The 27,983-nt window shown below is 47.0% G+C and overlaps 1 protein-coding gene across 9 annotated transcripts in view; it reads right to left on the bottom strand.

The window, feature by feature from the left end:
* Nucleotides 1–24,175, bottom strand: part of LOC123842661 (thyroid receptor-interacting protein 11-like) — a 36,170-nt gene extending 11,995 nt beyond the window's left edge. For 2 of the 9 annotated variants that reach the window (XM_064583953.1, XM_064583956.1), the window contains exon 1: nucleotides 23,110–24,175. The gene's annotated coding sequence lies outside the window, so the exon portion shown is untranslated. Of the gene's footprint in view, nucleotides 1–222; nucleotides 379–6,186; nucleotides 6,307–8,499; nucleotides 10,734–23,109 lie in introns of all 9 variants that reach the window. The other 7 variants (XM_064583955.1, XM_064583954.1, XM_064583957.1 and 4 more) reach the window with 7 other exon arrangements.
* Between the last annotated feature and the right edge of the window lie 3,808 nt (nucleotides 24,176–27,983).

Here is a 27,983-nt window from a genome sequence, read left to right as displayed (position 1 = left end):
CAAACTTTCAGTGTTCTAAACCAGGGAGCTGAAGCCCAGATTACCACTGAAGGGCTTCTGACAACCGTTGAGGGAACCAGCCTTAGGACAAGGAGAAGTACTGGAAGGACACTGCATCCCTAAAACCATGCGAAGCCCCTGTGGGCCTATAGCCTGCTCTGCCCCTCATCGGATAATGTGAATTAATAAATGCCCCTCATGTGAATTAATAAATGTCTTTACCATTTCAACCAAATGGAGGGGCAGCTGGGTGGCTCAGTCAGTTGAACGGCCAACTCTTGGTTTAGGCTCAGCTCAATTGTGTCCATATCAATTAGATCTATGGCAGAGAGTACATCCTCCGGTTCTTTCTTTTGTTGTGAATTCCTCCTTCTATTCCTTTTGCCCAGAGAAGAATGGAGGAACAAGAGAGCAACATAAAAAATATCAACCACGACGCAAGCAAATACACACTAGTCAAATCCGAAGAGGTCAGAAACCAAAAAAGAGAAGAAAAAAGAAATGTGGGGGGTGGCTGGGGGGTGGGAGAAGAGAGAATATTATCTCCCAGGTGGTCAAACCTCCATGAAATCCTGGGTGTATTTTGGCCTGTTTGTTAAAAGACACTAAATCCCAGAAGTGTAAAATCACCAAGGTTACATATATACAGACATAAAATTGAATGTAGCAGAAGGAAGCAAAACTGAAGACTATCTCTAAAAAATGGAAATGTAGAAAATGACAATCAAAAACGACTTAAAATGAAAGAGTTGATAAAATAAGAAACTAGTTGGGAAGAAAAAAAGAAAAGGAAAATTTTAAACTGCAAGATAAACGAATCATGAAATAACCTTTGAATTCAATTTACTGTTTTCCCCTAGTGCTGGAGTTTTGCACTCCTGTGGGCTCCTAAACTTCTTCCCCTGTTCTTCCAGCTGCTTTGCTCGGGGAGTGGCCTGCTGTGCTGACCCTCAGGTGTCTTGGCCTGGGGGGAGTTGTACCCCCCCTTGCAGGGGGGGGGGGGGGGCGGGCTCAGTGTAAACTGCTTGTAGTTGCTCTATGTGATTCTATTCCCCGAAGGCTCTCTGGGCCACTTGAGAGGATGAAAAGAAAAATGGCCACGCCCCGATTTCCAGGCCCGGAGCGAAAAGATCGAGGTCCCCTCTCTTCAGTAAACTGTCAGGGATAAGCGGTCTTCAGTTTTGTGTGTGCCAAAGTCTGCAGGCTCCTGTGGTGAGGGCCTGCACCGATCCTCCTGGGAGAAGGCAGAGGGGCGCCGCCTTGTCTGCCCTGTGCAGGACCCGCATACAATAGCTGTCACCCAGATGAGCCGTGGTTCGTGGTTTATGGCAAACTGAGTTGAGAACCCCCCCTGCTCCCTGACCCTAACCAGTTTCCCCACTCCAGTGCCTGGGAACTCTGCCGGCTCAAGCACCCCTGTTCTTCCTGTGACCCCAGGGATCCTGAGGTCACACTGTCCCACCTTGGATGCTGCCCCACCTTGCCACCAGAGCACCTTTCAGGCAGGGCTATCTCTTAGCGGAGAAGATTTCTAAAGGTTCTGATTTTGCGCTCTGGGGCTGTATCACTTGCCTGTGGCCGGCTTACACAGGCTCCCTCTCCCCGCAGAGGATCTTCCCATATATCCCCGCAGATTCACTTCTCCGCACCTCTTACTTTGCAAAAAGTGGTCACTTGTCTATTAGTAGAATTCCAGCAATTCCTTCCTTACATCTCAGGTTGAATTCAGAGGTGTCCAGGATGATTTGATAGTTATCTAGCTACATTCAAGGGACCAGATGAAACGAGCTCCCCTACCGTGCCACCATCTTGCCTCCCTCCTTCGATCTCTTCCTTTTGTTTTGAAAGATTTATTTATTTTAGAGAGTGAGCGGGGGAAGGGGCAGAGGGAAAGAAAAATCCTGAAGCAAGCAGACTCCCCGCTGAGGAGTTACTGCAGGCCCTGAGGAGAAAGAGAGAGAGAGAAAGAGGGACAGAAGGTATATATGAACAAATCATAGCTGAGAACTTTCCTAATCTGGGGAAGGATACAGGCATACAAGTTCAAGAGGTAGAGAGAACCCGTTTCCAAATCAATAAAAATATATCAGCACCCTGACATACAGTAGCGAAGCTTGCAAATTTCAGAAATAAAGAGAAAATCCGGAAAGCATCTCAAGACAAGAGGTTCCTGACCTAGACGGGTAGGAACATTAGGCTGGCAGCAGACCTATCCACAGAGATCTGGGAGGCCAGAAAGGGCTGACATCATCTATTCAGGGTACTAAATGAGAAAAACATACAGCCAAGAATACTTTCTCCAGCAAGGCTGTCATTCAGAATGGAAGGAGAGCTAAAGGGCTTCCTGGACAAATAGAAACTGAAAGACTATGGGACCACTAAACGAGCCCTGCAAGAAATACTAAAGGGGGGGACGCTTGGGTGGCTCAGTCGGCTAAGCATCTGCCTTCAGATCAGGTCATGATCCCAGGGTCCTGGGATCGAGCCCCGCACTGGGCTCCCTGCTCCGCGGGAAGCCTGCTTCTTCCTCTCCTACTCCCCCTGCTTGTGTTCCCTCTCTCGCTGTGTCTCTCTCTGTCAAATAAATAAAATCTTAAAAAAAAAAAAAAGAAAGAAAGAAATACTAAAAGGGATCCTCTATGCCAAGAGAGAGCCCAAAAGTAACACTGGACCAGAAAGAAAAAGATCTACAGAAACAGGGACTATACAGGTAATACAACGGTACTAAACTCATCTCTCTCAATAGTTACTCGGAATCTAAATGGGCTAAATGCTCCAATCAAAAGACACAGGGTAGGGGCGCCTGGGGGGCTCAGATGGTTAAGCGTCTGGCTTCGGCTCAGGTCATGATCCCAGGGTCCTGGGATCGAGCCCCGCATCGGGCTCCTGGCTCAGCGGGGAGCCTGCTTCTCCCCCTCTCCCTCTGCCTCTCTCCCTGCTCATGCTCTCTCTCGCTCTCTCTCTCTCTCCCTGTATCTCTGTGTCTCAAATGAATAAATAAAATCTTCAAAAAAAAAGTCATCATTTAAAAAAAAAAAAAAGACACAGGGTATCCGACTGCATAAAAAAGCAAGACCCATCCATATGCTATCTACAAGAGACTCATTGTAGAACTAAAGACACCTCCAGATCGAAAGTGAGGGGGTAGAGATCCATTGATCACGCGAATGGACCTCAAAAGAAAGCTGGGGTAGCAATCCTCCTATCAGACAAATTAGATTTTAAACCAAAGACTGTATTAGGGGATGAAGAAGGATGCTATATCATACTTCAAGGGCCTACCCAACGAGAAGATCTAACAATTATAAATATATATGCTCCTAACTTGAGCAGCCAATTACATAAACCAATTAAGAACCAAATGAAGGAAACACGACGAGAATCATACAATAACTGTAGGGGACTTCAACACCCCACTCCCAGCAATGCACAGATCATCTAAGCAGATGATCAACAAGGAAACAAGGGCTCTGAATGACACACTGGACCAGATGGACTTCACAGGTACATCACAGCATGCCATCCTAAAGCAACAGAATACACATTCTTCTACAGGGCACATGGAACATTCTCCAGAAGAGATCCCATACCGGGGCACAAATCAGGTCTCAACCGATACCAAAAGATTGGGATTATTCCCTGCCTCTTTTCAGACCACTATGCTTTGAAACAGGAACTCAGTCACAACAGGAAATAGGGAAGGAACTCAAACACTCGGAGGCTAAAGAGCATCCTACGAAAGAATGAATGCATCAACCAGGAAATCAAAGAAGAATTAAAGATTTCATGGAAATGAATGAAACTGAAAACACAGCCGTTCAAAACCTTTGGGATCCAGCAAAGGCGGTCCTAAGAGGAAAGTACATAGCAATACAAGCTTTCCTCAAAAAATCAGAAAGTCTCCAATACACAAGCTAACCTTACGCCCAAAGGAGCCGGAGAATGAACAGCAACTAAAGCCGAAACCAAGCAGGAGAAGAGAAATTATAGAGATTAGAGCAGAAAACAATGAAATAGAAACCAGAAGAACAGTAGAACAATCAATGAAACCAGGAGCCGGTTCTTTGAAATTATTAATAAGCTTGATGAACCTCAAGCCACACTTATCCAAAAGAAAGGGGAAAGGACCCAAAATAATAATGTCATGAATGAAAGAGGAGAGATCACAACCAACACCAAAGAAACACAAACCATCTTAAGAACACACACAGCAACTATAGGACAACAAATGAGGTCACCTGAAAGAAATGGATGCGTTCCTGGAAACTTGTAAGCCACCAAAACTGAATCAGGAAGAAATACAAAACCTGAACAGACCCATAACCAGCAAGGAAACTGAAGCAGTGATCAAAAAATCTACCAACACACAAGAGTCCAGGGCCACATGGCTTCCCAGGGGCATTCCACCAAACATTCAAAGAAAAACTAATACCTATTCTTCTGAGGCTGTTTCAAAAAACAGAAATGGAAGGAAAACTTCCAAACTTGTTCTCTAAGGCCAGCATGACCTTGATCCCAAAAACAGACAAAGACCCCATGGATGCAAAAATTCTCAGCACAATACTAGCGCATAGGATCCAACAGCACATTAAAAGGAGTATTCACCGTGACGAAGTGGGATTTATTCCTGGGCTCTAAGGGTGGTTCCACATTCGCAAATCAAATCAATGTGATACTTCACATTAATAAAAGAAAGGTCAAGATCCGTATGATCCTCTCAACGGATGCAGAAAAAGCACCGGACAAAATGCAGCATCCTTTCTTGATTAAAACTCTCCACAGTATAGGGGTAGAGGGGATATACCTCAATAACATAAAACCCATCTATGAAAAGCCCACAGCGAATATCATTCTCAATGGGGAAACACGGAGACCTTTTCCTCTAAGGTCAGGAACATGACAGGGAGGCCCACTCTCACCGCAGTTCTTCAACTAGAGAAGTCCTAGCCTCAGCAATCAGAAAACAACAAAAAAGAAATCAAAGGCATCCGACTGAGCAAAGAAGTCAAACTCTCACTCTTTGCAGATGACATGATACTTTATGTGGAAAACCCAAAACACCACCCCAAAATTGCTAGAACTCATACAAGAATTCAGCAGGATATAAAATCAATGCACAGAAATGAGTTGCATTTCCATACACTAACAATGAGACAGAAGAACGAGAAATGAAGGAATCGATCCCATTTACAAATGCACTGAAACCCATAAGATACCTAAGAATAAACCTAACCAAAGACGTAAAGGATCTGTACTCCAAAAACTACACAACACTTAGCAAAGAAATTGAGGAAGACACAAAGAAATGAAACAACGTTCCATGCTCATGGATTGGAAAAACACTGTTAAAATGTCTACACAGAGTAATCGAACCATTCGATGAGATCCCCATCAAAATACCATCAACTTTTTTCACAGACTGTAACAAATCATCCTAAAATGTGTATGGAACCAGAGAAGACCCCGAATGGCCAGAGGAATGTTGATAACGAAAACCAAAGCTAGTGGCATCACAATGCCAGACTTCAAGCTAGAGTACAAAGCTGTAATCATCAAGACAGTATGGTTCTGGCACAAAAACAGACACATGGATCAACGGAACAGAAGACAGAACCCAGAAATGGACCCTCAACTCTATGGTCAACTAATCTTCGACAAAGCAGGAAAGAATATCCAGTGGAAAAAGGACAGTCTCTTCAATAAATGGTACTGGGAAAACTGGACAGCCACATGTAGAAGAATAAAACGGGACCATTTTTTGGCACCATACACAAAGATAAACTCAAGATGGATGGAAGACCTTACTGTGAGACAGGAATCCATCAAAATCCTAGAGGAGAACACAGGCAGGAAGTTCTTCGACCTCAACCGCAGCGACTACTTGCTACATACATCTACAAAGGCGAGGGAGCAAAAGCAAAAATGAACTATTGCAACTTCATCAAGAGAAAAAGCTTCTGCACAGCAAAGGAAAAGGTCCGCAAAACTAAAAGGCAACCTACGGAATGGGAGAAGATATTTGCAAATGTCTTATCAGATGAATGGATAAAGAAGATGTGGTATATATATATATGTGTGTGTGTGTATGTGTGTGTATATATATACACATATATATATGTGTGTATATATACACACACATACACACAATGGACTATTACCCAGCCAACAGACAAGATGAATACTTACCATTTACATGCACACGGATGGAACTGGAGGGTATTATGCTGAGCGAAATAAGTCAATCCGAGAAAGTCAAATATCAAATGGTTTCACTCATATGTGCAATATAAGAAACAGGGCAGAGGACTGTAGGGGAAGGGAAGGAAAACAGAATGGGAAGTCATCAGCGATGGAGAAAAACCGTAAGAGAGTCTTAACTCTAGCAAACAAACGGGAGGGTTGCTGGAGGGGTGGTGGGTGGGGGGATGGAGTAATTCGGTGATGGGCACTAAGGAGGGCATGTGATGTGATGAGCACTGGGTGTTATATGAAACTGACAAACTACTGAACACGACATCTGAATCTAATGATGTACTGTAAGTTGGCTAATTGAATTTACATTAAAAAAAGTAATAAATAAACCAAATGGAGTTGGTCTTCTGTTACACCCTGGAATGTCCTAAGTGGTATTCTGAGCGCATCAGTTCATTTCCATTTGCTTGATGAGTAAGCTGAAAGGGGTAGGGGGTGTGGGGGGGGAGGGGAGGGGGTGTGTGTGTGGGGGGGTGTGCACGCTCGTGTGTGTGTGTGTATGTGTATGTGATGTCACCCAGCTGGGTTCTGAGCTCCCAGAAGCAGACAGATAATATATCTTCTCTTCATATCCACTGACAAGGCTTACCGCTGCCTGGACTACAGTAGGTGCTAATCCTGTACAAACACGCCCCCCGCCATCTCCCACGTCCATATTCCCACATCCACAGACACCCATAAGGAAGCACATACCTACTGCTGCTCAAGGCAGCAGCTCAACACAGAAACACACCAAGTACTCACTAAGGGACACAACTTGCTACAGCCCAGACTGTCAAGGAAAACTGACCCACAGAGTTTTACAAGGCTGAACAGGCTGCGTTGTCTAAAACAGTGCTTTTCAAACAGTGGATTGTGACCCATCCGTGTCATAAAATCAGTGTAATAGTTTGCAAATCCCCGTCTTAGAAAATGCAGTCAGCTAGAGTAAACTAGAAAAAATCAGTATGCGTTACATACTGTACGAGTTAAAGACTGTTTCTGTGAAGTTGTTGAAGTGTGTGTTTGGGGTATAAGTGCCATGAAAAATCTGTTCTCTACACCAACAAAAAAAATAGACCCTTAAACACCGAGAGCAAACTGATGGTTGCCAGACGGAAAGGGGGGGGGCGAAATTGGTCAAAGGAATTCAGAGTTACAAGCTTCCACTTATATAAATAACTCACAAAGATGAAAAGTACAACATCCGGAATATAGTCCAAGAATATTGTCATAACAACTGTACCGTGACAGATGGTGACTATACTTAATCGTGGTGAGTGCTGAGTAATGAACAAACTTGTCGAATCACGATGCTGCACACCTGAAACTGACATAACATTGTACAGATCAACGAAACTTCCATAATGAAAAGAGAAAAAACTGTGTTCTCACTGTGGGTGGTTGGATGAGCACTGTCCTCACAGCCTTCATCTGGTGCCATCCAGTGGTAAAAGCCCTATCTGCAGTCGAGAAAGAACCACAGACCCGGGAGAAGAGTCCGCAAACATGGATGTCTGGTTGGAAGGGGCCTTCCAAATGACCTGGTCGACCCTGACATGCAGGGCAAGCACCCTTCAACAACACCGAGCTACTGCCTGAGCACGCCCCACCACGGAGGCACTCGCTCCCCCGCTGAGCAGCTCTACCTGCTGAAAAGCTGACCAAGCCGCCTTCCTCTAGGAGCTCCTCCCTGTCCTTCCTACTGCCCTCTCCTGGATGACAAGGAGCAGCTTCTGTGCTCGCCCTCAGTTTAACACTCTTGATCCAGTCAAGCAATACTTGTTGAGTGTCTGCTAAGTGCCAGGCACTGGGGATACAGTGGGGAACCCGGGAAGACACAGCGACAGAGACACAGAGAAGTCAGAGCTTATGCCAGATGAAGGACAACAGCATGGGGGCAGGAAGCGCCTCGGAATGTTCCAGTAGCAGAAGGTATACAGGGAGGTTGAAGAACAGCAGAGAAACAGGTGAAAGCTCAGAGATTTCTGCGCTGTATGTGTTTTCATTTCTCTCTGTTTTATAATTTTTCTAAACTAACCATAGGCCATATTTCATTCTAAGACACCATCAATTGTAAGACTGAAAAAAGAAAAAAGAAACACTGCCAGTTAGTCCATGTCTTTCTTATTGCTTACAATTCTCATTTCATGTTTATGAAAAAGCCCTTTTAGACTTTTGGGACAGAACAAAAGGGAAAGGATGAGTGACATGAGTTGGTCAAGTCTTCCCTTTCAGGAGATCTGTGAGTTGCCACACAACACTGACCTTCGAGCCGCCAAGGGCACTGGCGAGGCTGAGTTTCTGAAGAGATCGCCATCACCGGCTCTGAGATTGCTTTCCAAGCTCCCGACCCTCCAGGTGTAGGCTGTGTTCCTCTGTCTTTCTTGATCTCGTCAGAAGGTCTCAACGGATGGTTCTGGAATAGCAATCGGGATTTGCGCTCCTTCTTCAAATGGCCCTTAAATGGTACGTGGACCGAAGCAGCCAGGGGCTGCAGGTGCAGCGGTCCAGCCACGCCACGAGGAAGACCGAGCACGTCCACGTGCACAGATAATGACAACTCCAACATGGTGCACAGTGACTGCAGGACACATCAAGAGTGAATCTGGGCGCCTGGGTGGCGCAGTCTGTTGGGCAACCGAGTCCTGGCTGAGGCTCAGGTTGTGATCTCAGAGTCTTGACATGGAGCCCCACGTCTGGCTCCGCACTGGGCGTGCAGCCTGCTTGGGATCTTTCTCTCTCCCCTCCCCTCCCCTCCCTACCACCGTTCACATGTGTTCTCGCTCTCAAAAAGTTAAACAAATAAATAGATAAAATAAAACCCAAAGAATGAAAGATCTCTTTATTTATTTTTTCTTTATTGTGCTATGCTGGTCACCATACAGTACATCGGTTAGTTTTTCATGTAGTTGTTCCATGATTCATTGTTTGCGTATAACACCCAGGGCTCCATGCAATACGTGCCCTCCTTAATACCCATCACCGGGCTAACGCATCACCCCACATCCCTCCCCTCTAACACCCTCTGTTTGCTTCTCAGAGTCCATAGTCTCTCATGGTTAGTCTCCCCCTCCGATCTCGCCCCCTTCATTTTTCCCTTCCTTCTCCTAAAGTCGTCCACGCAATTCCTTATGTTCCACAAGTAAGTAAAACCATATGATAAGTGACTTTCTCTGCTTGACTTAAGATGTCATATTTAGGGGCGCCTGGGTGGCTTAGTCGTTAAGTGTCTGCCTTCGACTCAGGTCATGATCCCAGGGTCCTGGGATCGAGGCCCGCGTCGGGCTCCCCGCTCAGCGGGAAGCCTGCTTCTCCCTCTCCCACTCCCCCTGCTTGTGTTCCCGCTCTCACTGTCTCTGTCAAAATAAAGAAATAAAATCTTTAAAGAAGGAAAAAAAAGATCCCATATTTAGAAAGACCTTTTCTCAGGGTTTATTCAATCCAGTGTTCCCTGCAATTTTCACTTCTTTTTAGTACCCAGGTCTGACGTGCTACCTAATATTTTCTTCTAACACACCCTGTAATAAATACCTATTAAAATGTAAAACTTCTATCTGGGTGCCACCTCAAGTCATCTCCCATTCCTCCCGTGGGAAACACTGATCTGCTGCAGCCACCAGTTCATTCAAGAAGCACTGACTGACTTGGCCCCTTCGGCAGGAGCGTCCCCTGCAACGGTGGGAACTTGCTAGGAAAGGTGTGACATGCCCTCCACCGGAGGGAATGGGAAGGGGCCCTCCCCGCTCTTCCAGCCAGTGAGGGTCCAGGCTGGGGCTGCTTCATTTCACTTCTCATCAACACTCATGAGTGCTGGCTACAATGCCAGGCATTATTCCACACGCTGGACAAACAGGAACACGTACAGCCCTCAGAAGCACCCTCTGTGGAAGGCACCGCTTACAGACAGAGGTCGAGGTTGTTTCCTCAAGCTGTGCAACCTCGGAGGAAACTTAATTCCATTGCTTTGCAAACCTACTTACCCACTTGGACTTCCATCCCTCCCCCAACACTTCAGTTGCTGATATGGTGTCGGTGTGTATGTGTGTCTGCTTCTGTAGGGATACACAGTGCATGTAAGATAGATAGATAGATAGATAGATAGATAGATAGATAGATAGATAGATAGATAGATAGATATGCGGTGCCCTGTATGTACATATATATGTACCTACAATGTATATATCTGCAATTGCAAGACTCAATCCAATACTCTCAGCATCGGTTTTCAAGTTGGGAATTTTAACTGCATGCTGCATACGGGCCTTGAAGATATGCTCTACCTCTCATTTTTAATTTTATTGTTGTTCTTTTACGTCCTCTAGTCTCAGTTTTGGGTTCCTATTTCCTGTTGCGTTTATTCTTGCTTATAAATGGAAGGCAGGAAGCAAAGTCTTACGCGCAACAGACTTTGTACCTACACAGACTTTGAGTTTGTTTCCCTTCTTGTGAGCGCTGTTGCTTTCCTCAGCAGATCCGCAAGGCCTTAAGTGTTTAATCACCTAAGAAAAACAAAACAAAAACAAAAGACAAAAAAACACGAAAAACAGGGGTGCCTAGGCGGCTCAGGCGTTTAAGTGTCTGACACTTGATTCGGCTCAGGTCATGACCTCAGGTTCCTGAGATCGAACCCCGTGTTCAGGCTCCACGCTCAGTGCAGATTCTGCTTGTCCCTCTCCCCCTGCCCCCCTCCACTCTGTCTCGCTCTCTCAAATAAATAAATAAATAAATAAATAAATAAATAAATAAATAAATAAAATCTTAAAACAAAAAAACAAAAAACAACACTGGGCCTCAATTGACTAAGACTCACAGGCTATCATTTCCTCCCAAAGGAAGCTACTGCTATTGCTTTCTGGCTTCATCGAATTGCCAGTTACTTCACAAGGATCAATAGGATCTAAAATCTACTGTCTCTACTGCAAGGAGTCCCTGAACACTGGGCAAGACATGAACGGAAAAGGAACCAACATTGACCAGAGGGTGAATAAGGGGGAGAAGCCAATCAGAAATTTCCCACGGTACAATGTCTCATATCTGACTTAAACAAAAAAGAAAAAAGAAAAAAACAGTTAATAAAGAATACACTAATAAGATACCATGGATCTGAATAATGCTAAAGTACTTTTGGAAAAAATAAAACATTTAAGAACACGTATTCTGAATATTTTCTCCCAGTCTGTCTTGCCTCTTCGTTTTCTTAGTGTATCTATTTTTCCTTTCTAATTAGAACTTTTTGTGTTCTGCATACAAAACATTTGTCTACCTCAAGGTTGTCAAGACATTTTCCCATGTTTTCATACAAAAGTTTTACGGTTCTAGCTTTTTCCTTTTTTAAGATTTATTTATTTGAGAGAGAGCGCGCCCAGGGGGGAGCAGGAGAGGGAAAGAATCTCAAGCTGACTCCTCGCTTAGCGTGGAGCCTGACACAGGGTTCACACGGAGCTCAATCTCATGACCCCGAGATCATGACCTCAGCCAAAATCAAGAGTCGGACTCAAGCGACTGAGCCACCCAGGCGCCGCTGGTTCTCGCTTTCATATTTAGGCTTATGATTCATCCCAAATTAATGTGTGTATGTCAGAATGAGGGAGGGGTCAAGGTCCGTTTTCTTTCCGCCTGAATGTCCAGGTCACACAGAATTATTCATTAAAAAGACTTCCCTTTCCACCACTGAACTGACTGGACACTCTGGGCAAAAATCAGTCGACAGTACTTGCGTTTGGTCTATTTTTTGGACTCTCTGCTCTGCTCATTGATCTCTCTTTGTGTCACAGACTTGGATTACTGTGGCTTTGCTCTAAGTCTTAAAATTAAGCAAGAAGAAGCAGTGTAAGTTCATCAACTGTGTTCTTCTTTTGAAGACTTTTTTGGCTATTCCAGACCCTTTGCATTTCCATATACATTTTAGAATCAACTTGTTCATTTCTTCTAAAAAACATGGCTAGGATTTAACTGGGATTGCACTGTTTGCATGAATCAAGGCGTGGAGAACAGAAATCTCCAGGACATCAAATCTTCCCCGATGTATGAACAAAACAGAGCTCCCATTTATTTCAGTCTTCTTGAATTCCTCTCAACAAAGTTTTTTACTTTTCTGTGTAAAGGTGTTTCATGTCTTTCATGAGACTTATTCCCAGCCAGTTTGGGGTTGTTTTGGTTGTTGTTTTTGTTGTGTAAGTAGGCTCCACACCCAGCATGGAGCCCAGTGCAGGGCTTGAACTCACAACCCTGAGTTTAAGACCTGAGCTGAGATCAAAACACAGATGATTCATCAACTGGGCCAGCCAGTCACCCCAACCAGTTTACGTGCTTTGATGCTACTCTAAGTATTTAAAATTTTTATTTTCCTATACATGTATTTTTAAAATACATCTGTATGACAAAGAATTCCTATTCAGAATATATAATAAACTCCAATAAGTCAAAACCAAAAACAACATTAACAACAAAAACGGGCAGAAGACTTGAACGTTCGACAGGTCACAAAAGATGTCGGAATGCCCAAGAAACACACGAAAAGGTGCCTAAGATCATGCTTCACCAGGGAAATGCAATGTGAAACCATAATGAGATGCTATTTCACCCTCACTGACAACACAGAATGTTCACGAGGATGCTGAGCAACTGGAGTGTTACTGTATTGCTGGTGGGAAGTGTAAACTGATAAACCACTTTGGAAATTAGTCTAGCAGTTCAATATATCCCTTCGCTGTGACTAAGCAATTCCACTAAGCAATTTCAAGAGAAATTTAAGACTGCTCTAAGAATGTTTATTGTAGCCTATTCACAATGACCAAAAAATTGGATACAACAACATGCCTGATCATCAGATGAACAGATGAAAAAATTGTGGTATATGCACACTACATACAAAGGACCACACCATTTTACACTCACAAAGACTCTCTCCTTAAGCAAACGCTAGCCTGACTCCTCTGAGCCCTCTTCTCAAAGGGGCCTCAACCTTGGCTTATCATATGCAGACTCGCCCAAACACTAACATACTTCCTAACAACAGCTCAAGACCCCACCCCTAGGGTGACTCCAGTCACCCTTAGTCCCTACTGAGAAAACTCAAGGCATCCATGGTTTGTTCAGCCAACAATGAAAAGTCTGGCCTCTGTCTCCCAGTGAGTAAATCCAGGGGGTTTCACGTTTCCCACTTTTTGTAATCTTTTACTTCTCTGACTTTATTCACCTCTGGCATGACTCCCTCATCCTCTCTTTATAATGCCCTCTGCGGGGTGCCTGGGTGGCTCAGTTGTTCAGCCTCCACCTTTGGCTCACGTCACCATCCCAGGGTCCTGGGATTGAGCCCCACATCGGGCTCCCTGCAGAGCAGGGAGCCTGCTTCTCCCTCCTCCCACTCCCCCTGCTTGTGTTCCCTCTCTACCTGTCTCTCTCTCTGTGTCAAAAAATAAATAAAATCTTTAAAACGTAAAATACCCTCTGTACAAATCAAGGTTGAGTTTCATTCATGCTGGACTCTTTTCCTGACTGCAATAGTCATTGCTGATTAAAATCTGTCCTTACCACTTAAAGTAGGATCTGGCTTTGTGTATCTTGGATAAGTGCACACAACACGGATAAATCGCAAAGAACACACTGAGTGAAAGAAGACAAAACGATACATACTGCTTGATTCCATTTACACGACGTACAAGAAAAGACAATTATACTCTATCATAGATCCTGAAATCAGAAAATGACCACTGGAGGTAAGGAGATTAACTAGAAAGAGATACAAAGGAAACTTCTGGAGTTTCAGATACAGTTTTCGGGGATGGTGCACAGATATACAGTTGGCCCTTGATCAACCCAGGGGTTAGGGGCGCTGACCCCTGTGCAGTCCAAAATTTTCATTTAACTTTTACTCCCCAAAAACTTCCCTGCTAATTGCCTACTGACGACCAGAAGTCTTACTGATAACATAAACGGTTGATTAACATAGATTTTGTATGTTACATTTATTATACATTGTATTCCTTCAATAAAGTACACTAAAGAACATATTCAGAAAATCATACAGAAAATATGTTTACAGTACTGTATTCTATTTATCGAAAAATCTGTCTATAAGTGGACCCATGCAATTCCAACCCATGTTGTTCAAGAGTCAACTGTATACATTTCTTAATGCTCATCAAGCTGAACAATGAGACCTGAGCATTTTATTTTACAAATTATCTCCTTTTCTCCCCTGCCGTCCCACCTCTGTCACTGAAGAATACCTGGGGAGATTATTGTCTTTGTTTCTTTTTTTTAAATAGGCAACACACCCAGCACGGAGCCCAATGTGGGGCTTGAACTCACAACCCTGATATCCAGACCTGAGCTGAGATCAACAGTCAGATGTTCAACCTGACTGAACCACCCAGGCACCCCTACCTGGGGAAATTCCAAAGGAAAGAAAAAAAGATGAGAGATGGAGCTGACCCACCAAGTTCCCCTTTCTTTCTTTCTTTCTTTCTTTCCCTTTCTTTCTTTCTTTCTTTCTTTCTTTCTTTCTTTCTTTCCTTTTTTTTTTTTAAAGATTTTATTTATTTACTTGACAGAGAGAGAGAGACAGCTAGAGAGGGAACACAGCAGGGGCAGTGGGAGAGGGAGAAGCAGGCTTCCCGCTGAGCAGGGAGCCCGATGCGGGGCTCGATCCCAGGACCCTGGGATCACGACCTGAGCCGAAAGCAGAGGCTTAACAACAGAGCCACCCAGGTGCCCCAATCCGAGTTCCCCTTTCAATATCCACTTACGCCTGCTTCCTTACAAAGAGGGCCCCAATTTTGTTCGAGGTATTAATCTGCCCTGTGAGAAATTCTCCCCCCTGCCACGTCCCTGCAGCTAGGGGTAGGGCCACATGACGACTTCCAGCCAATGACACGTATGTTGAAGTCTACATGGCAGGACTACCTAAAAAGCTATTGCTTTCACAGGCTTAGACACATGTTTTTTGTCAGGGTCCCTTTCTTTTCTTTCTTCCTAGAGTACAGCTGCTCAAATGAACTAAGAAAAGGGTGCTATTCAGCGGTACAAACCTATTCTTACTCTAGAAGCAAGCTATAGGCGCTCTCAATCAATTCACAACTAAGTTATATCGCAAGGCAAAATGTTCAGGCATCAAAAGGAAAAAAGCAATTCCAACTGGAAGTGAAGAACGATATACCCATGTCTGTGTCAAAGTATATATAAAAATTTAGCATTTAAGGGCTCTTTCAAATCCATGGGGGATACAGACCATCACTAGATGGTGTAGGGACAAAAGTGCTACCTTGTAACATACAAAATAATAAAGACAGATGAATGGTCTAAGCAACAGAAGCCCAAACCCTAAAAGTGCTAAAAGAAAATGCAGCGATTGAAAATGGTCTTTTGAAGCATTATCCAAAGCCACAAGCTATAAAGTTAGACTATGAGATTGGGCACCACAGAGATTCAGAATGAAATGTATCCTGAAATGTATGGGGTACAAGCGAAACCGAAAGACAATCGTTTGGGAGAAAATACTGCAACGAGTACAGAGGCAAAGGACTACTATCCGACCTATAAAAAGTTCCTACAAATCAATAAGAAAAATATAAATACCCAAACAAAAAGACAACAACCCAGCAGGAAAATGGTAACGAGCGAGGATTCATGTAAAAAAGTATCCGTGGGGCGCCTGGGTGGCTCAGTTGGTTGGGCGACTGCCTTCAGCTCGGGTCATGATCCCAGGGTCCTGGGATCGAGTCCCGCATCGGGTTCCCTGCTCTGCGGGGAGCCTGCTTCTCCCTCTCCCACTCCCCCTGCTTGTGTTCCCTCTCTCGCTGTGTCTCTCTCTGTCAAATAAATAAATAAAATCTTTAAAAAAAAAAAAAAAAAAAAAAAAGTATCCGTGAAAAAAGTATCAGTGATAGGGACCAACTAAAATTGCTCAGTATTACAGGTGATTATAAAAATATAAATGTAAGGGGCACTTGGCTGGCTCAATCGGTTAAGCATCTGACTCTTGATCTGGGCTCAGATCATGGTCTTAGGGTTGTGGGATCCAGCCCCATTCAGGCTCTGCACTCAGTGGGCAATCGGCTTGAGATTCTCTCTCTCCCTCTCCGTCTGCCCTTCCCCCGTGTTCGCTCTCAAATAAATCTTTAGAAATATGTTTGTATGTGTATAAATACATAGAGCTACATCTATAAATTCAAATATATATAAAATAAATACATATTTAAATTTAAATATAAAACATACATTTATAGATAGAGAGAGAGAGAGAGAGAGATAAAAATTGAAACAGGCATTATTTTTCCCCTGCCACTTGACAAGAAATTTAAAAGACTGAGAAATATTCTGTCATTACCATCTCATTTACCATGGGTGAGAACCAAAAATGACATAACCACTCCTGAGGATCATTTTGCAGAAGTTTTTACCCTGAAATCTATCTCGAGGGAAAACTCAAACACACATGCAAAGATGTTCATCACAGCCCTATCTTAATAGCAAAATCATAGCCACCCAAATAACAAACAGAATCGTCACGTAAAGTACAACCCCACTGTGGAAAAACATTCAGACATTAAAAAACTGTAGGCATGAAAACCTGTAGGCACACTATATTCAAATGAGGCTGAGTGGGGGATATGTATTCACTTTTGTCATTTAAAAAGTTAACCCTGAAGGGGCACCTTGCTGGCTCAGTTGGAAGAGCATGTGACTCTTGATCTGGGTGTTATGAGCTCTAGCCCCAAGTTAGGTACAGAGAGATCCCTTAAAAATAAAACCTTAAAAAAAATTAACCATAAAAGAAAAATAATTCGTATTCTAGATCTGAGACCACTGTTTTTCACAGATCTTTTCAAAAATTAATTTGTTCCCTTTTGGAAAAAATGGGGGGGAGGCAGCGCAAATCCAGTAAAGCCATTATTTATTCGACTTTCTTGATGGGCAAATTTGGCAGCTAATTTATCCTTACCAGAATATTCTCATCCGCAAGTGACATGTCTTCTCTGGGGAGGAAAAGCAGCAGCCCCCACCTTCAGAATATTTCAGATCAAAATCCCAGCCCTGCACTCTGGACAGAGCCGGGAAGATGCCATCAGTGAGCTGCAAGGCCTAGGCCCTCCAGAAAATGCTGCCTCTCCCAAGAGGTGATCCTCTGACCCACTTGCACGTCGAGGGCGACGTTTTTCGACGCGGCTGACATCAGAGAAACTTCTGCAATTCTCACAATACCATTTCCGTCTTACAGCCCCTGGCCTGGTTTCTAAAACACACAGACCACTCAAAACCAGGGAAACAGAACATGGGAATTGGGAGCCCTCATCAGGAAAGAGAACCATGAGCATCTCCATTCAGTTCCTCATCACTCGGCCGGCTCAGAAATACTTACTAGGGGTCTACAAGGCTCATGGCACTGAGACACACATGGTCCCTCTCGGCACCGCTATTCCCACGGGGCAGACAAACATTAAACGAGATGTCTGCGGAGCAACGGGACTGACTGCCCCAGAGGAGATGCACAGAGAACAGATAAGGGGCTGGACCTTGTCGCGGGTGTCAGGGGCCTCCGGAGGGAGCCGCATCTCACACGAGCCAGAAGGCTGGGCACCTTCTTGGACTCATCGGCCTCACCCACATCCCATCTGTCAGTACATCCCATCAGCTCTCCCTTCAACACGTACCCAGAATCTGGATCGATTCTCAGCACTTCCACCCCTACCATCCTGATCCAAGCCAGCAGCATCTCTGACTTGGAATATTCCAGGAGCCTACTAACTCATCGCCCTGCTTCCCCCCTCGCTGTTCTCAACAGAGAAGCTGAACTCATCCCATTAAAACCCAAGTCAGGTCACCTCATTCTTCAGTTCAAAATCCCCCAGTGGCCACCATCCCAGGTCCCTAACACCCTATCTGCTACTCTTCCCCTTCTCCCTCACTCTGGCCTTGTCATTCCTGGAACAAGTCAGGCCAGCTCCCTCCACGGAGGGCTTCCTACTCGCCCTTCTCTCTGCCTGGGACACTGTTCCCACAGACATGCACAGGGCCCACTCCCTCAACCTCCTGCAAGGCTTTCCCCACTCTTGTCCTCAGGGGGCCGTCCCTGGCCATCCCAGCTCAGAGGACAACCCCTTCCAACGCTCCTACAGCATCCAGGACCCCTGATGCGCCAGATTCCTTGCCTCTGTGTTTCCTGGCTGATTCTCTCCCTGGAAGAAAGGCTCCCTAACAGCTCCACCGAGGTCTGTTTGGGTCACATCGGGAAGCGCACAAGAACCGAGCCTCTGGCAACTGAGTAGACGTTCAATAAAGAATGTGCAGTGACTGCTGCAGTCATCTGAGGGAAGATGAGAGCTCGTGAGGCAAGGCGGGTGGGGGAAAGAGCATCTTGGACAGAGGGAGCAGCCGAGCCGCCCCAAGGCCGGCGGGCACAGGGCACATTGGAAGGAATGACCGGATCGTGTACATCAGGGAAGGCGAGCGGGAAGCAAGACTATAGAAGAAGGACGGAGCAGCCGTGCACACACAGAAGGAACGTTTGGGTCTATCTCGAACGGCAACAAGAAGCCAGGAAACTAGGCAGTGACATGAACGAATGGGCCTTCCACAAACCTCTGGCTTCAGGGGGAGATAGGGATTTGGACGCGGTAGAAGCGCCTGGAAGCTCAGTGAGCAGACTAGAACCATGGTGCAGACCACAAATGACCTTAACTCGGAATGAGAGGGCAAAAGCAGAGGTGGAGAAAAGGAGGTAGATTCCAGAGATGTTTAGCAGATAAAATCACAGGTCTGGGAGAATGATCACACAAGGGGGTAAGGAAGTAAAAGCAGAGTTCCAAGAGGACTCCTCCCTTTTGCACGTGGGAACTGAAGGACACAGTGGCCCGATTCACGGAGTTGGGGGGGGCTGGGGGTGGCGAGGAGGAGAATACAGGAAGGGGATCTTGAGAAGTTTTGGAAAGAATGGATTTGCCATAATTCAGAGACATTGATATACAGATTTCCAGTTGGCAGCGGGAGACCCAGGGAACCGTGAGAGGATCAGGAAAAGCAAAGTGAGTCGCCACACAGTACAGATTCTCACCTTGTGGCTGATGGGGAATCAAAAGGTTTTGAGGAACGCAGTAACAGGAGAAGATGTGGGATTCCAAGAAGATCACCCTGGCCAGAGCAGGAGCACGTGGATGGGAGAGGGAGCTGGAGGAGAAGCAGGCAGAACAAGAGGGACCTGCTGCAACAGAGCAGGTAGGAGAAGGGACCGGAGCCAGGGCTGTGGCCACAGGGAAGGAAAGGGGAACAGACCTGCTCTTTGTCAGCAGTGCATCTCCCACGAGGCTCCTGGGGACCGTCCGAAAACCCGGAGCACGTCAGCTCCCCCACTTGACCCCTTGGTCCTCCCACGTGTCATTCTCTGACAACCTCCCCAGAATTCTCTCTTGCTCCCCGCTCCCTGGCCCAATGTCAGGTGCCGATGACACAGCCCTGGGCTTCCACGGCCAGGCTAGTTTCTTCTGCCCTGCAAACACCTATTTGTCTTTTGAAGGCTTCCCCCCTCCACTGGCAAAGAAGCAAGAGCAGTGCTGACATCGAGGAGGCGGCCTGGCACCATGAGCCGGGCTGCACGGCTGGTCGCCGCGGGCCTGGCGCTCCAGGAGACGCCACGTGCTTCTCCGGTTGCACGCAAATGACCTCGCAGAACAGCAGCTTGAGGTGCCGTGGCCCCGGTGATGAAGGGACACCAAAGAGGACCCCTTGCTCTTTTGTCCAAACAGACAAAAACCAGCTTGTCGTGCCCACCCCCAAATGCCAATCCTCCTCTCTCCCGCCTGATACCAGCGAGTGTCTTCCTTCTGAATGACACCGTCCGTCACGCTCCTCACACCTCCTTCTAGAAAACACTGATGGAGCTACCCGATCCCAGAACTGTCTCGCCTCGCCTCGCCTCAGCACCCAGACCAGAGCACACCCCTGCTTCCTTGAACACTCCCAAAAACCTCCGCCCAAAGCCCAAATCCTGTAAGGTCTTGCTAACACCCTCTTTCCTACGGATTGGCCCCACAGTCCCCATGACGTGGGTTCTCCCTCAGGATGAGTAACGAAGCCACTGTGTTTAACGACAGGTGTGCTTCCCGTGGCCTTTGTGGAGGATGCTGACCACCGTCACGGGAGGAAGGGATGGTTCCCTTTTCTGGAGGGAATCCTAGGTGTCCTGGGAGGCTAACTGGCTTTCTTAGTGCGATTTTAGGGGCTTTATGGCTGTAACCTAGGGCAGCAGGAACCAGCCTAACCCACAGCTAGGACATAGCTGGAACCAAATAATATTCAGAATGGAGGGAAATCAAGGGGCGCCTCGGTGGCCCAGTTGGTTCAGCGTCCGACTCCTGATTTCACATCAGGTCATGATCTGAGGGTGCCGAGACTGAGCTCCAAGTTGGGTTCCACACTCAGTGTGGATTCTGCTGGAGATTCTTTCCCCCTCCCTTTCCCTCCTCTTCTGGCCCCACGCCAGGGGCATGCACTCTCTCTCTCTCTCTAAGATAAAGAAGTAAATAAAATCTGTATTTAAATAAATAAATAATGGAGGGAAAGCAAAAGAAGTAAGAATTATTTATGGAAGGCTTCACTCTGTGTCAGACCCGGTGCTAACTGCCTTGGATCTATTGCTCATTTAATCCTTACATCCCAAAGGTGGGCTACCATTTTTATCCCCATTCCAAACACAGGACTGAGGCACAAAGTGATCTGCCCACGATTCACGCAAGGAATCTCTACGTTATTAATCACATGACTTTCTGACAAAGTTTAAGGGTTTAACACACTACAGTGAAGATGCACATCACGGTATCACAGAACTTGGAAGGACAGAGCCCTGCAAAATGTCCTCAAACGTTAACTTATGGATTCTCCCAATCTTCTTGCATGTTGTTCAGATAAAGGAAAGCCCGGTGCAAAAAAGGCTTTCATGAAATGCAACCAGATGACAAATATACGTGGTCTTTAGAGCCCCGGGCCCATCCCAGAAGACTCTGACTCAGTGAGTGTAGAGGAGGACGTGAACATCTCTGTTTTCTTTAAATAGCCCCACAGGCTCTGCTGATGTGCACTCTGGGCTGGGTACCACTGTACTCTCTGCAATTCCAAACCCAAACTTGCCCTACAATGTTTAGATGGCTGCAGACACAGGGGGGCATCGAAAACTGAGGCAAAGAAGAACAGAGAAATTACAAAAACTATCCCCTAGAGAGTCAAGAAAAGGAAAGCTCTAGTTATATTACTTCTCTGTCCTTTGGCTGTGTCTGAATTACTCTACAGTTAACTTACTTTGTTTTAAGTAGGCAAGTTTGCTAAAACGTTTACCAACAAATACTGAATAATCAAGACTACCAATACATTTTAAATAAAATTATACTATGCTACTGAAAAGTATTTTCTGATTATTTCAATGGCACTTCAGAGTCTCTTAGCAAGTAGCAGTCGATATGCGAACATTATTTCTAATTCAACAGTTCTACACATGTGGTCAACAGCACCTGAACACTGGAGAAGAAATGAAGTTGGCTGGAAGGCTTTTAGCTTCACAAATTTCACCACACACTACCGTCAAGTCTTCAATACCAATGTATGTATTTACCTCTTTATTTAATCAACCACCACTAACACCCACTACATGTCAGACAGGGCTCTACGTGTTTCATTAACGTTAAATATCATTTATCTTTACAATCATCTAAGAAGTGGGATTATCATCATCTCCATTTCTCACATCAGGAAACTGAGACCCAGAATGGTTTAGGAACACAGCTCATGAGAGGCAGAGCTACGATCAGCTTGGCTCTGGACTCCATGTCTTAAATCACTATGTTTAGTCTCCAGGAACCCACAAAAACTGCAAGTCTTAACCCCGAACCTTGGCTTGCCCACCCTACAGTCCCTACAGTCCCTACGTGGCCCCGGCTTCAAGGGCATTCCCTCAATTCCTTTCACAGTTCACACTCCTTCCCTGCTCTAAGTGAACACCCTCCCACATCCCCGTTTTTTTCTTAGCCTTCTGTTCTCAGCTTAAACATTACTGCCTAAAAGACAAACTCGAATGCACCCCGTAGTTCTCAGCACTCGAAGCAAAACGGTAATTATGTATTTCATGGGCAATTATTTGCTTCCGGTCTTTTCCAACCAGGTGGTGATAGGTTAGACGCCGTATCTGTCCTATTTATCCTGGGTTCCCAATCGCTGAATACCCACCCCCCACCCCCCCAAAGAGAAGGGCCTACCACAAAGTACACTCTCAACACTTTCTGTTGAACGAACGAACGAACGAACTACACCCCAGCCTGGGCTTTCCGACACCTATCTGTGCTCACAACACGGCCCCCACTGCACCCCTAGAACGCAGCCTCCTGCGGCAGACACGCAAGAGCTCTGCAAAGTCCTGGCTCTGCGCACCACTACTACGTGCTCCTGGGCAGACCATCCCCCCCGCCCCGCCCCAACACACCTTGACTGACCTGATCTCAGGTGCACAACGGGCACCCTGACGATCCCCAACGGAATGTGACCTATGCAAGAGGAAGAACCTGCACTCCTCCTCCCCTCTCAACGCTAGACTTCCTTGCTTCTCGTCGGGCTTCCATAAGGACTCGAGCCCCAAGGAGGCCAAGACCCCGCCGGCCTGCTGCAGGCCGCATTCCCAGTCACGCTCCCCCCAGGCCTGGCGCACAGCACAAGGGAGGTCATTCTCCGCTCCAGGAATGAAGCCCCGCGCCGGGCACTTCACACGTGCGAAACGAGGGTCGCACGAGGTGACGGCGCCCTTTTGGCGAACGAGCGTGTTCCGGAGACACAGGCCCGCCCCCCACCCAGGCCCCAGGCCCCCGGGGACGCTGGGTCCCCGCGCCCGGCAGGCACCTCTGCACGGAGAAGCATCTTCGCAAGGGCCGCGCACTCCCTCGTCGTCTGGGTCTGTCGAGGAGGACGAACAGGAGCTGAAAGAGGCCGTCCTCGGACGAGCGCCCATGGCCGTGGAGGTTCCGGGGTGCTGTCCCCACCGAGAACAACGAAACCGGGTCCCCGGGCGCTGGGGGGACGAGCCAGCCTCGGAGAGGGAAGGAGGGCTCGCTTCCGCCGCGCTCAGCTGCCGGGGCTCAGACCCGCCGCTCACGTCAACCGCCCAACAACCTTCCCGCTCATTGGCGCTTCTGCCCAGACGCTGATTGGACAGCTTCCCGCCCGCTCGGCCCGCGGACGCGCCCCTTGGGTGCCTCCTCTGGCCCCGCCCACAGAGCCCTGGGCACCGTCTACCCCTCCTTTCCCGTCACCACCTGGCGGGACCGCCGTCAAAGCCCCGTCTTCCTTCGCTCCTGGTGCTGTTTTCTGAGTCTGGCGTCTGTGTGTTCATCACAAGCTTGAAATGGCTGTAGTCTGTCGCAAGGCCAGCTTTCCCCCCACTGAAGTGCTTTGGCTCCCTTTTCAAAACTCAGTTGAGCGTATTTGTGGGGACTCTTTCTGGGTTCTTTGTTCTGTTCTATTGATCTGTGTCTGTCCTTCTGCAGATACCACACAATCGTCCTTAGTAAAACTATCGCAGAAGTTCTGAAACTGGGTAGACTGCATGTTCCCACTTTATTATTATTTTCAAAATTGTTTCTGAAACTACTCTTCATTCCTTTGTCTATCCACATACACTTTAGAATCATCTTGTCTATCAATCTACAAAAGAAAACAAACCCTGACTGGGTTTTGACAGGAATTGCATTAAATCGATCTATCAATCTGGGCAGAATGAACATCTTCACTATGCTTAGGCTTCCAATTCACAAACATGGTATATCTCTGCATTTATTTATATCTCCGATTTCCTCTATCAGTGCTAACGGCTGTGGGCATGCGAGTGCTGGACATGCTTTGTTCGATTGATCCCTAAGTATAGTTTTACTAGTAATTGTGAACGTATGTTTGATAGTGGAGCCCACATGTTCGTTGCTAGCATACAGCAGTACAACTTTTACATGTTTCTTCTGTATACTGTTTCACTGTGAAATGCCATTAGTAGTTGTAAGAAGGCTGACATTTTCATAACCTCTTGGGGCATAAGGCCTGAAATGAAGATTCCATATTAAGGGCTGTCTTCACACCAGGGACAATCAAGGAGGGACGGAAACAGCCTAATGCAAGTTCTCCTCTCCCTCCTCCCTCACACGTAAGGTCTCCTAAGCAAAAACCCTTCTCATCACAGGGACCAGACATAGTGCCTGTTGATTTGGGGGAGCAGCGTTCAGTTCCCTAGAAGCCCACTGAATTCTTCAAGCAAGCCACTCATACCCTCCCAAGGGAACCAGGACTTGCCCCACCTTCTTGTTAGGACAAAGTCTTGCCTTCCAAGCCCCTGCTTGTTCCCTCTGTTCCCAAGTGCAATTCCTGTGCAGCCCTGCACAGTGTGTGGTATCCTCCTCCCTTGAACTGTGAGAATATGTGACTAGTCAACTGCTGCCAGTCACATCTGTCAGGTGTCAAGGGATCCCTACAAGCCTAGAGCAGGAATCTCTCTCTCGTCAGGGAACTGAGGAGAAGCTGAATAAAAGCAAGTGACATCACAAACAGGGTGGCCCCACCTTAACTGAGGACACGGGGTCAGCTTGACGTGCTCCTTGGCTTCCTAACTGGCTTCAGAGGGGACAATCACGATCTGGGAGGGAACTGGCAACTGCGGGCCAGCTTGTGTGTTAGCTCGTGTTCTGTTAGCTCCAATGGAGGTCGCCATCCGTTTCCAAACCAATGTCCCATCCTTGCCAACAAGTTGAGTACAGATGCGACTTGACTGTACCTAGGAGGGAGGTGCCATCAGTGTGACCTCCATCTGGCCTGTATCGGTCTCCAAGGCTCCCCGCTGAGGTCGGCAACCCCACGACCTGCTGACTGGGGTGCTTGAGTTCCACCGACTGGGTGTTGGGCCAGTGCTTGGGGCAGACAGACAGATCCGGGTGGGGAGAGCGCACCCCACGCACCGTCCTGGGGATGACCCTCTGTGTTGTGGGTGGAAAGGAAGGGGGCCACGACCCCAGGGAGATGTAAGAATGGCTCCCTGGCTGCCTCCTGAGTCACTGTGGGTCAGGCAACGCGAGTGGCCTTGCCCATCTCCCCAGCTGCCGCTCCTCTCCCCGTTACCGTGTGTCCCCCGGAGCCCTCAGGGTTTGGAGGCGCACATCCATGGCAGCCCAGGGCCCAGGAGCTGATGAGAAACACAAAAGTGGAGGGTCGGCCGTTTGGTGCTCCACCTCTCTCCCAGTGCAAAACCCCTCCTCCACACACTTGCTTTCTCTTAGTGTTGTTGCTTCCCAGCGCGTCCAGGGACTCATCTCTGGATCCAGGGCCTTGAGGCTCCCACTCTGGCCATGGACAAAATGACCTTCCTGGCTGTGGACTCCAACACTGGGGAGATGGACTGGCATGCCCGCAGGAAGAGGACAGTCATCTGTGGGGCCGACCCACCCAGCTCCCTTTCCCCATAAACACCCAGAACATGTGCACCACGTCTGAATAGCTGGAGACAGAAACAAAAACCCATGACTTTATGGGGCTAGAAATGAAATAGTCTCCTGAGGGAATCGGTAGAGTGGGAAAAGGGGGGAGGGGAAGCCGTCCACACTGAGAGAAGGTAGGGCTGTAGCAGAAGATGCTTTGGCTTTATCAACGTCTGCGCTGTGGGTCCTGTGCTCTTTCACTTACCACCCCACTGCCTAAACCTGTTTGGCACAAGATCGCCATCCTCAGGGTCGTGGGGGAAACATCCGTGGCACCCCTGTGGCACAGTGAGGGTATCAATTCACACCCTGACTTACGCCAGGACACCTGAAACCATACGACCATTGCCACGACAGAGGCTCCAACCCTAATGATGCTGATTGGAGACTCTCTGGAAGAAAAAACGGAGAAAGATGAACAGGGTAAAAAGACACTCCCTAACCCAAGCATATATCCAGGACCAAACAAACCCAAGAAAAGGAGGAATGGAAGAAAGAAAACTGGATACAGGAAGAGGAACCCCCCCAAATTAATTCGACATAGGTTCACAATTTGACCCAACTGGAAATCCAAAATTCACAGGGGCGCCTGGGTGGTTCGGATGCTTAGGCGTCCGACTTCGGCTCCAGCCGTGATCCCGGGGACCTGGGATTGAGCCCCATGAGAGGCTCCCTGCTTGGAGGGGAGTCAGTCGGCTTCTCCCTCTGCCTCTGCCTGCAGCTCCCCCTGGTTCCTGCTCTTTCACACCTGCTTGCTGTCTCTCTCTCAAATGAATGAATAAACCGTAAAAAAAAAAAAAAAAAAAAAAAAAGAAATCCAAATTTACTAAGATAATTTATATGGCAAAAGATAAAATGAGGTCAACTGGCTTTTGGCCCTCTAAAACATAGGTTCTGAATTAACGTTAATGTCTGCTAAGATGTACCAGTTGGGTAACCTTCATGGATTCGATACCAGGGCTCCAATTATGCTTGTACCTAGTAAAATAACCGTATTTTCTAGCTTCTGTATTTAATGCTTTGACATCTCAGACTTGCTGACTTTGGAGGGACTGTCCCTGGCAGGCTTAGTTAATTCTTAGAAAAAGTCCACAACTGGCCTGGGAGCATACCTTTCACATCCAAACCAACCGGTACAGAACCCTTACTGCCAACCACCTCATCTTAAGCAGCTCTGGGCCACTATGGCCTCCCTGATCACCGCAAGGGCGGGACAGACTCCTGCAGACACCACTCTGGCCTGGAGCCCCCTGAAATTACTCAAACTAGCCAGTCTTAAACGTGCTTATCCTGCCTCACCTGTCCCTTCCCATGGAAACCACAATAAAGGGTCTTGCCCACATTTTCCCTTCACTCCCTCTTTCTCCTGACCAATCCTGGTGCTTCCCCAGGTGGCCCTGCAAGGCTCTCAGAACCTCCTTTCTTGGGGCCTCTAAATCTACAAAACTTCTTCCATTGTGACAGTTACTTCTATATCTTCCTAACTTATCATACCTGATTAAAATAAATCCTGGTCCCCTGAAAACCTCTGAGACCCCTAGGGCCACCTGGGTGGCTCAGTGGGCTACGCTTTCTTCTCAAGTCATGGTCTCAGGTTCATAGGATCCAGCTCCATGTTAGGCTCCGTGCTCAGGGTGGAGTCAGCTTGGGAATCGCTCACTCGGCCCTTCCCTCCGCCCCCCCCCGCCCCAACTGGGCTCGTGCACTAGGTGTCTCTCTCTTTAAAATAAAGAAATAAAATCTTTAAAAAAAAACACAAGGGAGCCCAACAAATTTAAGGATGGGGAATATTTTGCTAATATAGATTTGGCCAATATGTTCTGTTCCATGCGTATTTCAACATCCTCTCGGTCAAATGTGCCTTGACTTTGAAGGGGACACATTTTACCTTGTTAAGCACAGGGCACCCAAACCTCTCTGCTATCACAGACATCTTTGTGGGCAGGATCTTACTGCACCCGTCCTTCTCCAGGGACATAGGTATGACATCACATTTACGACTACCTACTGTGAGGACATTTGTTTGACACACTTGTTAAGGACATGCAGGTGCAGGGGCGACTGAGTGGCTCAGTCCATTAAGCGTCTGCCTTCGGCTCAGGTCATGAACCCAGGGTCCTGGGAACAAGCCGCGCATCAGGCTCCCTGCTCACTGGGAAGCCTGCTTCTCCCTCTCCCTCTGCCCCTACCAGCCCCTTGTGCTCTCACTCTCGTGCTCTTTCAAGTAACCAAATAAAATCCTTACAAACAAGGAAGGACATA

Source organism: Mirounga angustirostris, unplaced genomic scaffold (genome assembly GCF_029215605.1).
Source record: "Mirounga angustirostris isolate CCGP_5_RB_7025 unplaced genomic scaffold, mMirAng1.0.hap1 SCAF_215, whole genome shotgun sequence".
In the NCBI taxonomy this organism is placed as follows: Eukaryota; Metazoa; Chordata; class Mammalia; order Carnivora; family Phocidae; genus Mirounga; species Mirounga angustirostris.
Note: the sequence above shows the minus strand (reverse complement) of the source record. Positions and strands in the feature narration are given on the sequence as shown.